Source organism: Macrotis lagotis, chromosome 1 (genome assembly GCF_037893015.1).
Source record: "Macrotis lagotis isolate mMagLag1 chromosome 1, bilby.v1.9.chrom.fasta, whole genome shotgun sequence".
NCBI lineage: Eukaryota > Metazoa > Chordata > Mammalia > Peramelemorphia > Peramelidae > Macrotis > Macrotis lagotis.
Window position 1 is genome coordinate 588,325,726 of NC_133658.1, and position 15,279 is coordinate 588,341,004.

The 15,279-nt window shown below is 35.5% G+C and overlaps 1 protein-coding gene across 7 annotated transcripts in view; it reads left to right on the forward strand.

Annotated features, from left to right (window-relative positions):
- Positions 1 to 15,279, forward strand: part of NCK1 (NCK adaptor protein 1) — an 89,558-nt gene that overhangs the window by 56,350 nt on the left and 17,929 nt on the right. Inside the window, exon 1 of one of the 7 annotated variants that reach the window (XM_074214842.1) lies at positions 13,549 to 14,488. The exons of the other annotated variants lie outside the window; for them this stretch is intronic. The gene's annotated coding sequence lies outside the window, so the exon portion shown is untranslated. Of the gene's footprint in view, positions 1 to 13,548; positions 14,489 to 15,279 lie in introns of those variants that run through there. 7 annotated transcript variants of the gene reach the window in all.

The following is a 15,279-nucleotide window of genomic DNA, read 5'->3' on the forward strand; positions in this document are numbered from 1 at the left end:
TCTTTTTCTGAGATAGGGTTATTTAGGTATTTAATCTCCTCTTCATTTAACCTGGGAAACTTTTGTTTTTGTAAATCAAATTAGTTATTTCTACAAAAAAGTTATGTTTTATATGATTGAAGAGAGAGAAAAAGTCCTATATGATATTTGTCACTAGTTTCTAGTTCTAGTGTATAATAAAAAAAATTGTATAGGAGGAAATTACTTATCACAATAGGAGAAAAGGGTATTTAGTGCATATCTCTTAATTCTTTTATTTATAAAATCAGGGCTGTATCTAAGTTAACCCTTTTCAAATTAAATTAAATTGAGGCATGAATATTCTATATGATCTGGATATTGTGGTTCCCTTTTATACTGACTTGACCAGTTGGTTCTTGTCCTTCATTATCAAAGAAGATCAAAATGACATCACTATATTAGACAAGTTATAGTGAGTTTGACAGGCTGATAAGAGCTTAGAATACTCTGCCTGCAGGTTAGACACAAATAGTCCATTGGAACCCCTGGAGTAGTTTGATTATATAACATGGAATTGTAAAATGGTAACACTGATTTCACATGTAACACAAGAAAATGTCATTAATCATATGGGCTGGGAAACATGTTTTTTAACATCACTGAGTTCCTAGTAATATATATGCAATATTTGCTTGAAAGAATTGTGTCATATATCTGTGCCTTTCATTTCAATTACAGCCCTGCAAAGGACTTGTAATGGTCATCTATCCTTTTTCAAAGTTGGTGAAATTTTTCAAGTCTTAAACTCTTTTGTCATTTATGCTTCAGCTGAATGATTTGGAATAAAATATTGTCCCAGCATCATTTTAAAAAACAAATTATCCCTGCCTTCCCTCAAGTTTCCTTCTCCTTCCCTATTCTCTATCCCATATGTTTTCTGGAACATCTTGAATCACCGACCTAGTCCATTAGCCTGCTTCTACATAAAAGTTGACCTCTCATCACAAAGAGATGGAATCCTGTCTTTGTAATAAACATGTCCAGAGAAGTAGATTCTCCAACCTTCCTTAGTTTTCATGGCCCTTGATAAAGTACTTTGACTTTAACTTGAATTCTTTATCATAACAAAGTAATTACAAAACTGGGATTGGATAGTTGTATTTTAAAGCTTTTTCAGACCTCAGACTCCTTATTTGTTAAGTGAAAGGTTTGGGCTAGAACTAGATGATGTTTATTATGTTCCCTTGCTTAGCTCTAAGAGATGGTTATTTTATGTTTTTTTTGCATAATTTTGCTATTGATCTATGGGGAGCACTTAGGGATACATTTGGGATGTGATTGCAAGATTGGAAGCTCAGTCCAAACAGAAAAGAGCATGTAAATATATGCCATGGGTGATGTGGACTCATAATTCTATGATGTCACTTGATTAGACAGCATAGGGAATTTGGAAAGTTTCGAACAGGCAGACAATCAGTAGATGTCCACCAAGCTTGTTCATCCAGATAGAAAAGTAGTTAGAAGAGCTCCTAGCAGGAATCTAGTTTGCGGAGCTAGAGAAAGTAGGTTCAGACCAGAAGATTTCCTTACTGGGAAGACTTAGTTTACTTGGAAACTGGGATACGGGAACAATTCTTCAGTAACCTGGGAGACTGGATCACCAAAGTCAGAGTGGGACCAGTAATAACATTTTCATGATGCAAAGTCCAGAGTATTACTGGACTATTTATTGAAAGCAATTTTTTAACCAATCAGTAAACATTTATTAAATCCTTACTATGTTCCAAACACTATGGTAGATGCTGATACAGATAAAAATCAAGCTATTCCTGACTTCTAGGAAAGTACTACATAGATACATACAGATAAATATAAGGTAAATAGGGCTTTTTTTAGGGCAAATAGAACATCTGGAACAGAATGTCATTCAACTCTTAGTGACCCCATTTAGTGACCCCATTTGGGGTTTTCTTGGTGAAGATATTGTAGTGATTTGCAGTTTTCTTCTCTAGCTCACAGGTGAGAAAACTGAGGCAAACATGGTTAAGTTACTTGTCAAAGGTCACACTACTCGGCAGTGTTTCAGGACACATTTGGATGAGTCTTCCTGACTTCAGACCCAGATCTCTCCACTGTGCCACCTAACTGCCCTGAGGAATAGAATAGCTACTCAGTTATTGTCTGACATTGCACACATCATGTTACTTCTCTAAGTCGTCTCTGTCTTCACAAGTAAAATAAAAATGATAGAGCTCCATCATCTCACAACTATGCTGGGCAGATTCAGACAATTTTTTTCTTTTTTAAAAAAGAGCATCTCTATACAACAGAATACAAAAAGAAATATGAAACTGTGAATGCCCATTTCATAACACTTTTTTTTGAAAAATATATTTTTATTACAATAATTTGTTGAGAATAAACATAAACCCCCTTCCCCCCAAAAAAGATGAGAAACCTGAAGAGGAGTGAGAGGGAAAAAAATGTACTTCAGTCTGTGTTCAAATTCCAAGTCCACCAAAAGAAGTTGCTTCAATATTTTTTCCACAGTTGCTATTACTAGCTGTATTTCCCTCCACTCTATTCCTTCCTACTCTAATTTATTTTATTCTCTCTCTCTCTCTCCTTTCACCCTGTTCCTGTTCAAAAGTTTGTTGTATCTGAGTGCCCTTTCCCACAGTCTTCCCTCTCTTCTGTCGCCTATCTCTCCCTTCCCCCCTCATTCCCCCTTATCCCATCTCTTTCCTCTCATTTTTCTCTAGGGTAAGATAGATTACTATACCCTATTAAATGTGTATGTTATTTCCTCTCTGAGTCATTTCTGACGAGAATGAAGGCTCACTCATTCTCCCTTGCCTTCCCCCCAATTCCATTCAATTGAAAAAGCTTCTTCTTGGTTCTAATGTGAAATATCTTAGCCCCTTCTTCCTCTTCTTTCCCTTCTTCCCAGTACTTTCCTTTATCACCCATTGACTTGATTTTTTTTTTACTGTATTATACCATTATATTCAACTCTTTCCTGTGCCTTGTGTGTGTGTGTATGTATGTGTGTGTATATATATATATACACACACACATATACATTTATTTATTTATTTTCCTTCTAACTGCTCTTATAAATGAGGAAGTTCATATGAATTATCAGTATCTTCTTCCCATGCAAGAATACAGACAGTTCAACATCATTAAGTTCCTCATAGTTAGTCCTTCTTATCCACCCCCTCTATGGTTCACCAGAGTCCTGTACTTAGAGATAAACTTTTTTGTTCAGCTCTGGTTGTTTCAATAGGAAAGTTTGAAAATCCTGTTTCATTGAAAGTCCATCTTTTCCCCTGAAAGAGGATGTTTAGTTTTGCTGGATAGTTGATTCTTGGTTGTAAACCAAGATCTTTTGCCTTCCGGAATATCATTCCATTCCTTATGAACTCTTAATGTAGATGCTGCCAGATCTTATGTAATCCTGACTATAGAGCCATGGTAGTTGAATTGTTTGTTTCTGGAAGCTTTTAGTATTTTCTCTTTGACTTGAGAGTTTTGGAATTTGGCTATAATATTCCTGGGAGTTTTTTCTTTTGGGATCTCTTTCAGGAGATGATCAGTGAATTCTCTCAATTTCTATTTTACCCTCTGCTTCTAGGATCTCAGGATAATTTTGCTGTATTATTTCTTGAAAAATGAAGTCTAGGCTCTTTTTCTGGTCATGAATTTCAGGTAGCCCAATAATTTTCACATTATCTCTTCTGGACCTGATTTTGAGGTTGGTTGTTTTTCCAGTGAGGTATTTCACATTTTCTTCTGATTTTTTTGGAAGAGTTTTATTTCTTTCTAATTTCTCGCAAAGTCATCAGCTTCCTTTAGTCATTCTGCATTTGAAGGAGTTATTTTCTTCAGAGACATTTTTTTTTAATCTCCTTTTCCAGCTGGCCGATTCTGCTTTTTAAGGCATTCTTCTCATTTGCCTTTTGTGTTGTTTTTTCCATTTGGTCTAAACTGGTTTTTAACATATTTTCTTCAGTATTTTTTTGTATTTCTTTCACCAAGCAGCTGATTTGGTTTTCATGATTTATCTGCATTGCTCTCATTTCTCCTCCCAATTCCTCCTCCAACTCCCTTAATTGCTTTTTTTTTTTTTGGCAAGGCAATGGGGGTTAAGTGGCTTGCCCAAGGCCACACAGCTAGGTAATTATTAAGTGTCTGAGGCCGGATTTGAACCCAGGTTCTCCTGACTGCAGGGCCGGTGCTCTATCCACTGCACCACCTAGTTGCCCCCCCCTCTAAATTTTAGCTAGAGTAGTAATTTGACGACTTTTGGAGTCTTTTGGGGAATGAGTTTCTGGGAATTCCTGCCTTCACACTACCATCTTGCGTCTCCCCATAACACTTTTTTAAAAGCATTCAATAAATTCCATACTTTCTCTGATATTAGTGTAGTACATAGGGCAGAAATTCCACAACAGATCTAAGAGACAGCCAATCATGGATGTACTTTGAACTTTCAAAACTGCCCTGTTTGTTTCTGCTTCCTTTTGAACTTTTCTTTTTGTGCATTTAAAAAGAAATGTTTCAATAACCATCTTTTAAAAATATATTTGGGGGCGGCTAGGTGGCATAGTGGATAGAGCACCGGCCCTGGAGTCAGGAGTACCTGGGTTCAAATCCGGTCTCAGACACTTAATAATTACCTAGCTGTGTGGCCTTGGGCAAGCCACTTAACCCCGTTTGCCTTGCAAAAACCTAAAAAAAATAAAAAAAAATAAAAATAAAAATATATTTGAATACCTACTAATTTTTATTGTTGGGAATTTATATTGCCCTCCCCCTCCATTAAAAACTGGAAAGAAAAGGAGAAAACATTTTAAAAACATATTAGCATAGTAAAACAGAACCAGTACATATGGTAATCCTCCCACATCTTTTTAGGACCAGTATTGATTTTGGAGTATAGATGGAGCTAAGTAGTTAATTGATATGGCTTAATTAGGCTTATTTGCTGGAGTTAACATTGTTTATTGGTATTATTTATTTGTATTCAAACATGAACCTAATTTTTCTTGCATTCTTAATTATTTTAGATTCTACTTTTCTCCTTTGATATAAAAAAAAATGACCTTTTCAGGGATCTTATGGTCATTTTCATTGTCTTCATCATCAACAATCATTCGTGAAATACTTACTATGTGTCAGGCACTGGACTTTGCCCTGGAGATAAAGGAAAAAGATAGTCCATACCCTCAAGAAAATCACACCCCAGTGGTGGAAGGCAGTAAATGAAAAGAAAACTGAAAAGGGAGAAGGGTAGGATCCTGGGCTGAGCAAGTTAGAGAATTTCAAGGTGCAGTCCTGTGAGAAATAAATTCACAGCTGTCTTGAGCAGCCTTTTCTAATGTCCAATCAGAAAAAGGAGCCAGGGGAGTGGAGGATACTTCCATAATATGAATTGCAGGGCTTGTGTGATCTTACAGGATGATAGCATTTCTGGGAAATGACATAAAAGTCAATAGTATAGATTGGTGAGAAATAAAAACATCAAGATTTGATTGGAATATTCATTCTTCCTTTTTCTTTGTCAATAGGGTGAATTAGCTCTCATTTATATAGCATTTTAAGCTTTGCAAAGTACTTGACATACATAACCTTATTTTATCCCAGTAATAAGATGAGTATGATTATTGTCATCTACATTTTACAGAAGAAGAAAATGAAGCTTGGAAACAATTGTGACTTAATCATGCTCACACAGGGGTAACTAATTGATAGAGAGTTTGAATTAGATCTTTCTGACTTTAAATTTATTGCTATGTTATCCAGATATTTGATTTTTTAAGTCAAAAAAAATTTAAACAGAAAAATTAATGATTCTAATAACTTTTCAACACTTTACCTTGTCATTACTGCTTAAGACACAAGCAAGTGACATGAACATTCTCTTAATTGAGTCACTTAGATATCTAGCAGTAACTGTTTTGAGCAGTCTTTTTGTCTAGGATCTACATATTTCTAGGTGGACTTTTACTTTTTTCAATCTTTGCTTTTTATTTGGAAGTCAGTCCATGTTTTATCATTGTTTTCTCACTATTCTATAGCATATCTTTCTAGTCATACAGTTCACTTCAAAAGGTGCAGTGAATAGTTTTTTTATTATAGGTTTTTAAATTAATATTATATATACACACATAAAATAGTTTAATGACTATATATGTATATATATATGTATATATATATATATTACATATAATATTATATATATGGCATCCGTTTCATTAGAGCAAAATATAGCTATAAAGACTTCTCCAGCAAGGTATCTCTTATGCATATGCATAAGATCATACAAGAATGATTGATATTATGAAATGAAATAATATGTAAAGCACTTTAAACTTTGAAGTGTGACATAAAACTATGTGTTTAACAATAGAAATAATTTTGTTCAGCTGTCTTTCTAACTATAATCAAATGAGACATAAAACAATACTGCACATGCTTATCTCTGTTCAGTGTAATCTGGATGGAGGAAGAACCTCCTGTGAATACCATATTTCTCTGAAAATAAGTCCTAGCATGATTTTTTCAATATGCTTTACCAAAAGACTCTACTCTCAAAATAAGTCCCAGTTAAGATTGTCTACCAGATGGGTGTATTTTGAATGTCCGTTGCAGCTTCTGTCTGATGTATTGAATTTTAAAGTAATAATATTAAAATATAATTACATATAAATAATAGTATTTATTAATAATTATTTGTAAATACCCAAGTTGGGTGCCTTCAGACAAGAGATACATGCCTATATAAACAGAAGAACTTGAAACTTAATGCTGAATGACCATTTGGAGTACAGATACAATGTATGAATATCGTGCAAACTTGATTTTTTTAGTTTTTGCAAGGCAATGGGGTTAAATGGCTTGCCCAAGGCCACACAGCTAAGTAATTAAGTGTCTGCATGCGGATTTGAATTCAGGTACTCCTGACTCCAGGGCTGGTGCTCTATCCACTGTGCCACCTGGCCGCCCCCAGGCATTTATATTCTTGAAATTGAAAAAACCTGGTGCACTCAGGCAGATATAAGGAAGTGAGTCGTTTTAAAGTTGCCACTTTTTTTTGCAAGGTGCCCAAAGTGGTCTGCTAGTCTGAGATTCAGCCAGCACTAACTGCATTAAAAACATGAAGACCTTCCTTGCAGAGAGAATAGATCAAATAATGATTACTGCAGAAATGATTGCCTATCTCCAGACATCCCCTGAAAATAAAACCAAGACCTCTTTCTTAATTTTAGGGAAAATACAGTAGTATAGTACTCCAGATGCTCCTGTTTGCAGATGACATTATGTTAATGGCATTAAACCACAAACATTGCGGAGTTTTCTAAATGAGACTGATACTCAGAGGATTCATCTTAACACAGGAAAAATAAAGTGGATGAAGAGTATTTATTTTCTAACATTATGACATGTAGAATGATGATCTGTTCATATAAACATCTAGAAGAACACTGCAGATGATCATTAACTGGACTCAGAATTGAACTGAAGAAAGTGAACTGGATTGGATTCGAAAAATTTTTCAGTGCTTTCTTTGAACTTAAACTCCCTGAAACAAAACCCCATCTTTTAAGACTTAACTGTATTTTTCTGATGATACATATGACTGCAAATTATGATATGCTTCAATCTCTATAAAGTTTGAAATTACAGATCACACAAGGGCAGAAGAGAGATGCATAATGTGAATAAATACTCTATGAAATTATCAACAACCAATCACATCATTTTGGGTTATAAGTTATCAGAGATATATGACCAAAAAGAAAAATGGGTTCATCCTTAATGTTTACAAGTTGAACAGCTTGTGTATTACATTAATATATGTTAAGAGACCCAAAAGGACTTGGCATTTTGGAAGTAACCACCTATGAAAGTTTCATCTGAGAACATGGCCAAGGTTGATAAGTGAATGGTTTATAGTCTACACCATTAGTGGGAATATCCTGTATGAATAAGATCAAAAACCTGCTGGAGAATTGAAGGACAATATGTATTAATAACAATTTGTATTAATGACAGATAATTATAATAAAATTAGTCTAATTAGAAACATAAGATGACTATGTGTATAAAAGCACTGAACAATAAAAAATAATCAAGTGCTATACAAATAGAATCCGGAAAGAGGAAATGACTTATTGAGAGTCACACAAATGAATTAGTGTCAGTGGCGTCCAGAACCTAGGACTTCTAGCCCAGTATTCTTTTTTTACTGAAGAAATATTATTATTATTATTATTGTTATTGTTATTATTTCTTTAGCTAGGGAAGGCTTCATATAGGACATGGGACCAAAATTGAGTCCTAGAAGGTAGAATGTGTATACTATAAAGGAGAGGTACATTGAAAAGACAGATACAATTAGGATAGAGGATACATATTGCAAAGTAATGGAAAATAAAGATGAAACACATGTCTAGTGGGGCAAGAGTATAGAGGTCCTTGAAAGCAAAGTTCCTGATGATAGATCAGTTTTTGAAGTAGAGAGTGATGCTAAAAAAAATGTTTGAGGAAAGTTAGTCTTTTTGTTTGTTTTTTGTTTTTTGTTTTTTTGTTTTATTCTTTTGTTTTGCAAGGCAGTGGGGTTAAGTGACTTGCCCAAGGTCACACAACTAGATAATCATTAAGTGTCTGAGGTTAGATTTGAACTCAGATCCTCCTGACTCCAGGGCTGGAGCTCTATCCATTGCACTACCTAGCTGTCCCTTGAGGAAAGTTAGTCCTGACAATTATACCGGATTGATTGGAAGTAGGAAGGGGGGATTAACATAGTTAGTTGAGAAAATGAAGAGGAAGGGACAGATAAGAAATATTTTGAAGGAAACTCCCCCACCCTTATAATTAATAAATCTTTGCTGAGGACCTCTCCATATTTCATTGAAAAAAAATGAGGCCATTTGTCATGAGCTCTACCTTCTTGTCCTGCCCTTCCAACTTTCTGATATCATTCTCTAAAATCTCCTTCACACCAGTCTTTGATGATGAAGTGACCTATCTATCTCAACCCCTCATCTCTTCTCTAGGAGATTGCAAAATCCGCTTTGTTACAGAATCTCAAGGGACTAAGTCTGAGCAAGGATAAATTGATAGGGTTGTCTTTCATCTCCATTTTCTTACTTGAGTCTTTGATTTTTTCCTCTACCAGCTTACTTCCTTCTGCTTATAAACATATCCACATCTCCCTTATCCTCTTTTGAAAAAAAATTTTTTTCATTTAAGGCAATGGTCATACAGCTAGGCAATTATTGTGTCTGAGGATAAATTTGAACTCAGGTCCTCCTGACTTCAGGGCCGGTGCTGTTTCCACTGCATCACCTGGCTGCCCCCATCTCCCTTATCCTTAAAAAGAAATTCCTTGCTAAATTCTATCCACTTACCAAAAGATCTTTGAATTGTTGCTTCTACTGCTTTTCCTCTGCATTCTGACTTCCAGTCTCATCACTAAACTGAAATTGCTTTCTACAAAGTTAGTAGTGGTTTCTGAATCTAATGATCTTTTTTGGATATTCTCTTCTTTGTAAGTGTTCTCCAGATCTTCCTGTCAGGTTCTTCCCTGTCTCTTTTGCATGCCCTTTCTATTAATTCTGATTGTCGCTTAAGGTTCTGCCCTGTGCCCTCTCTATAACATTTACTTGGAGACGACATCAGTTCCATGGAGTCAGTTGTATCTGTTCTGATGAATATAAGGGTCCATATTGCAAGCCAGTTTCTCTTGAGCTCTAGCATTGCATCACTATCTGTTTTTTAGGCAATTTGAATTGAATGTCCCTTAGACATCTCAACCTCAACATGCCCATAACAGAACTCATTATTTCCACACCCTTCCCCTCCTCCCTTCCGTCTTTTCAACTTCCCATTACTACTAAAGACACCACCATCTACCCACCCAGGTTTGCAACTTTTAGGTCATCCCCAAGTCTTCACTCACTCATCCCACATATCTAGTCAGTTGCTAATTATTATAGTTTCTCTCATCAACTTCTCTTCCACTTATACAGGAATTTATTAAGGCCCTTGTCACTTCTCCATCTGGATTGTCATAGTAGCTTTTTCATGGGTTTCCTTGTCTTGTCTTTCATTATAATTTGACCTCTAAAGTGCTACTAAAGTGATTTATCTCTGTGTAATAACTATGGCCCCCTATTACCTCCAGGATCAAATATAAAGACTTTTGAAATGTAAAACTCGTAAAAAAAAATAAAACAACCTCTTCTACCGCTCCCCTCATCTTAAATTCCTGGTTCCCAACTCTGGAATTATCTATTTCCTTATCTCTACCTTCTGGCTTCCCTCAAGTCTGCTCTAAAAAAACTGTACAAGCTTATACAAGCAACCTTTCAGTTTTTCAATGATGATTCCTTCCCTCTTTGATTGTCTCTAATTTATCATATAATATCTTGTTTGTATATAATTGTTTTCCTTTAGACTCTGAGCTCCCTGAGAGTAGGGACTCTTGTCTTCCTTAGTTTCCCCAGTGTTTGGCAGATTACCTTGAATTTACCCTAATCTTATGTTCTGTTTTATATGTTGTCTCTTTCCCATGAGAATCTCAGTCCTTGGGGGCAAGGACTTTGTGCTTTTTCTTATGTCCTCACCCCTTAGCTCAGTATATATCAAGTAGTAAAACACTTAATAAATGCTTATTGATCGAGTGATTGATTGATGAATGATTATATAAAAAATGATGTGGAGAGCAGTATTGTTACTAACAAAGACAGGGAAGTTGGAAAGGGGAGCTGATTTGGAGCATATTTAATTTGAAGTGACTGAAAGATACTAAACTGAAATCTCCTGGACACACAACCACAATCTGGTGGAGATTAGGATTATAAATATGTTAAATCTATTTGTTGACCTGTGTATCTATGTCTGTCTGTCTGTCTCTCTCTCTCTCTCTCTCTCTGTCTCCCTCTGTCTCTCTTGCTCTCGCTCTCTCACTCTCTCACGCCATTCTGAGGAATTGTATTTCTCCTACTTGGAATATTTATCTTTTAAAAAAATCCCAAATCAGAAAATTCACCTTTCTAGGAAATTTTTACTTTTAATTATCTTTAATCAGTCTTTGGATATGTTTTCTCTGTGAAATTATATTTCTTAGACGCAGGGTATTAATGTATGTGTACCCACTTGATTATTTCTTTATAAACAGATTTTATGCAAAACTTGTTTTTCCTCTGCTTATTCAAATCTTACACATCTTTCAAGGACCAACTGGCTTTTTTGTTCATGAAAATGAAGCCTTTTCCCAGACCATTCCAGTCCATTATTGCCTTTTTAATTTTTGAAATGAAACTTGAGAAATTTTTAAAATTTGCATTTCTTTCATTAGTGAGTAGTCTTTTATATGGTTAATAATAGTTTTTACTTGTTTTGAAAACTATTTGGGTTAACATTTATTTTTAAATTTTGAATAATGTACTAGGTACTGTGGCAGCTTTATGTTATTGAATATTTGACACTTAACTGGGCAATGGCATGTCACACCTAATTGTACAGGGATTCCAAAATTAGTGTAGTTTAAAGTTGGTAAAACACTAGACTCTGTAGCATATCTAAAGAGTATTACATTTAGAATGAGTTCAGTTGGTGTGGGAAATAGCCAAAGACATACTGGATATGGAGTCAAGGGATCAGAGTTATAAAACTCTGGCTTTCACTAGCTTGTATGATCTTGGGAAAGTTGCATCCTATACGGATGGTGAATTTTAAAATCTCTTCCAGTATCTGGACATTTGATGACAACTCATCCAACTATTGGTGTACAATCCTATAAAATTGAAATTATGAATTATTCAGAGATTGAACTTTCTAATGAGAGATGGTAGGGGAAGGATATATGCATTGTTTTTGTCTTAGCCTGCACAACTGAATCATTTTATTGCTTAACATAGCTCGACCATCATGTGATTTTTATAGCTTGTCACTTGATGAATTAGAATGTGATATTTTTCAGTTATGGAGGTAAAACAATTTTTTGAATTGTTGTGTATATCTTAATTTGAAGACCTTATGCTGTAGAGTGTAGGTAGCATTCCACAGTAGAAGAATGATGTGAATCACAGTCATAGGCACAGATTTCCAAGGGCCATTTAATTGTTGCAGGTATTTTCTTCTAAGGTTTAAAACTGGTCTTTGAAAAATTTTGAAAAAAAATAATTTAGCTAGCATTTATGTAGCTAGCACCTACTGGGTGAGAGGCATTTTGATAAGTGCTTTGCAGATATCTCATCTGATCCTCAGAATATCTTTGGGATATAGGTGCTATTATTTCTATTTTATGGTGAGGGAACTGAGGTAGATTCATGTTAAGTGACTTGCCCCAGGGTCACACACCTAGTAGTCTGGAGTCTTTTCCCTCCTTAACTTTATTTTGTGGTTGGAGTTACTTAGTTCTGGAAGGAGAAAGTTAAGGTGCTCCATTAGTATAGTTTTATTATCTGTTTCTTCCTGTAACTCCTTCAACTTCTCTTTCAGAAATTTAGATGCTGCACCATTTATTTGGTGTACATATACTTAATATTGATAAGACTTCATTGTCTGGTAAAGTTTTTTTTATCTCTTTTAATTAGATCTATTTTTGCTTTTGCTTTGTCTGAAATGATTGCTACCCCTGCTTTCTTTGCTTCAGCTGAAGCATACTAGGTTCTGCTCCAACCTCATGCCTTACTCTGCTTCACAAATGTGTTTCTTGTAAACAATATTGTAGGATTCTGTTTTTTTAATCCATTCTTCTATTCTCTTTCATTTCATAGTTGAGTTCATCCCTTCACATTTATAGTTATGGTAATGGTATTTCTCTCCATGCTAAATTTTGCTTTTTTGCTCTATTATCCTTCATCCTTTTTCCTGCTCACAAGTATTTTACTTATGACCACCCCTTTTCCCACTATCCCCTCCCTTTTATCAGTCCCCCCTCTCTCCTTTCTATTATCTCTTTTTTTTACTTCCATATTAGGGTAAGGTAATGTTTATATCCAACTTAGTATATTTGTTATTCTTTTTTTTGAGCCATTTTTAATGAGAATAAGTTTTAAGCTTTACCCCCACCCTCCATCTTCCTCTCCATAGTTTTTTCGTGTCTCTTTTTGTGGAAGAATTTACCCCATTCAGTCTTCCCCCCTCCTTCTAGTGCAGTTTTCCTTTTCACCCCCCCTCACCCATCAAAGTCACTTTATATCTATATCCACTGTTTACATATACTCCTCCTAATTACTCTTATAGTAATAAAATTAAATGATAAATATTATCTTCCCATATATAAACAGTTTAACCATATCAAATTTATGCCTTTTCTTCCTAGTTTCTTTTTTGCGTTTTTCTTAAGTTGTGTATTTGGAGGTCAGATTTTTTTAGTCAGTTCTTGTCTTTAAATTAGAAATGCTTGAAAGTCCTCTATTTTGTTAAATTTCCATTTTTTACTTGAAGGATTATATTCACTTTTGCTTTGTAAGTGATTTTTGATTTGTGATCCCAACTTCTTTGCCTTCTAGTATATCTTTTTTTTTTTTTTAAGGTTTTTGCAAGGCAAATGGGGTTATGTGGCTTGCCCGAGGTCACACAGCTAGGTAAATTAAGTGTCTGAGGCCGGATTTGAACTCAGGTACTCCTGACTCCAGAGCCAGTGCTCTATCCACTGTGCCACCTAGCTGCCCCCTAGTATATCATTTTCCAAACTCTCCATTTCTTTAATGTGGAAACTTCCCAATCCTTTGTAATCCTGACTGTAGGTCTATGAATTTGAATTGTGCTTTCAGTCCTTTGTCCTTCATCTGTGAGCTATGGAATTTGGATATGATATTCCTGGGAGTTTTCATTTTTGAATTTTTCAGGCATCAATTGGTAGGTTCTTTCAATTTCTAGTTTGTTCTCTGGTTCTACTATGGCAGTTTTCTTTGATAATTTTTTGAAAGATGTCCAGGCTTTTTTTTTTCTTTTATCATGGTATTATTGCTCTATTTTCTAGGTCATTTGTTTTTCCAGTGTGAAACTTCACATGTAACCATTTGACACAATTTTTCTCTTCTAAGTTTATGCTCCATATCACCTTAGCAATTTTGTTCAGTCAAGTTCTTTTTCATTTTTGCTCATGTTTTTCCTTTCTTTTTTTTGGTTTGCTATTTTCTTGTGAGAGTTGGACTCTGGTCCTACACTGCCCCAAGCTTTGTGTGCTAGCTTTCACTGGCATTCTGTGCTTAGCTGTTGGCTTTTTCTGGAGGGTAGGCTTCCCTTCCATTTATACTGGAGGCTTCCCCTGGAATAGGGTCTTGCTGTTGGGTTGTTGTGGTAACAGCTTTTGTGGAGGCTAACCTTGGAGGAGGGGTTTTGTTATTGGTCTGCTCCAGGGGTGGGATCCTGCTGATGAGTTGCTATGGAAACAGGGTCTCTCTGTTGGCAGACTCCAGGTTCTGGGGCCTTCCTGTTGGTCAGTGCTGGAGCAGGACTTCACTACTGGTCAGCAATGGGTCAATAGTGACTTGTGCTGGAGGTGAGGCCATTGAAATGGGACCTTGCTGTGTTGCACAGCCTATTCACTTGCCTAGGGGACTGCTGGTTTGCAGGACAGAGCCTTGCTGGTGGATTGTTCCAGACTCAGAGCCTGGGACCCCTGCTTCACCTTGGCCTGGCTACTGCTGTTGCTCTTGGACTTTGCTCTCTTCTCACTTTAGAGAAACAGACCTTTCCTGCTATGTTTGTAAACTGCTTCCCTGCTCTTGGATCTCTTTGAAACAGTTTCTAGTTGTTTGGGGGAGAATTAGAGAGGGCTTCAGAGGACTCCTTCATTCCATTATCCTGGTACCCGAAGTTATCTCTAATTTGATTAGCTTTAATATATTACATGAATTAGAAAGTCACCTGAAAAAAATGTATATTTGTGGAAATGATCCTGTCTTAGATATTGCTCAGTTGCCCCATTTTAAAAATGAATGATGAGTTCATTGCTCCTAGGCTTTTTTTGATAATGATTTTTTCTTTCCTAAATTGATGTGTAAACTAAACCTAGAGCAATATAAGGAATATGCTTTAGGTACACAATCTTAACATTTTCAGTATAGAATGCTGCTTTATTTTTCCCCATTGTTTTTAAAAATTCCATTTGGGTTCTTTATATGCTCATTTAATATACATAAATGTGTGTATATATGCATACATTTACACATATATCACATTTTTTAATCTAAATATTGGAGAGTACTTTGTTTGGTTTTAACGGCCTTCCTTACCTCTTTTTTCTCTTTTTCCCCAGTTATATATAAATAAAAACTTAACATTTGTTTT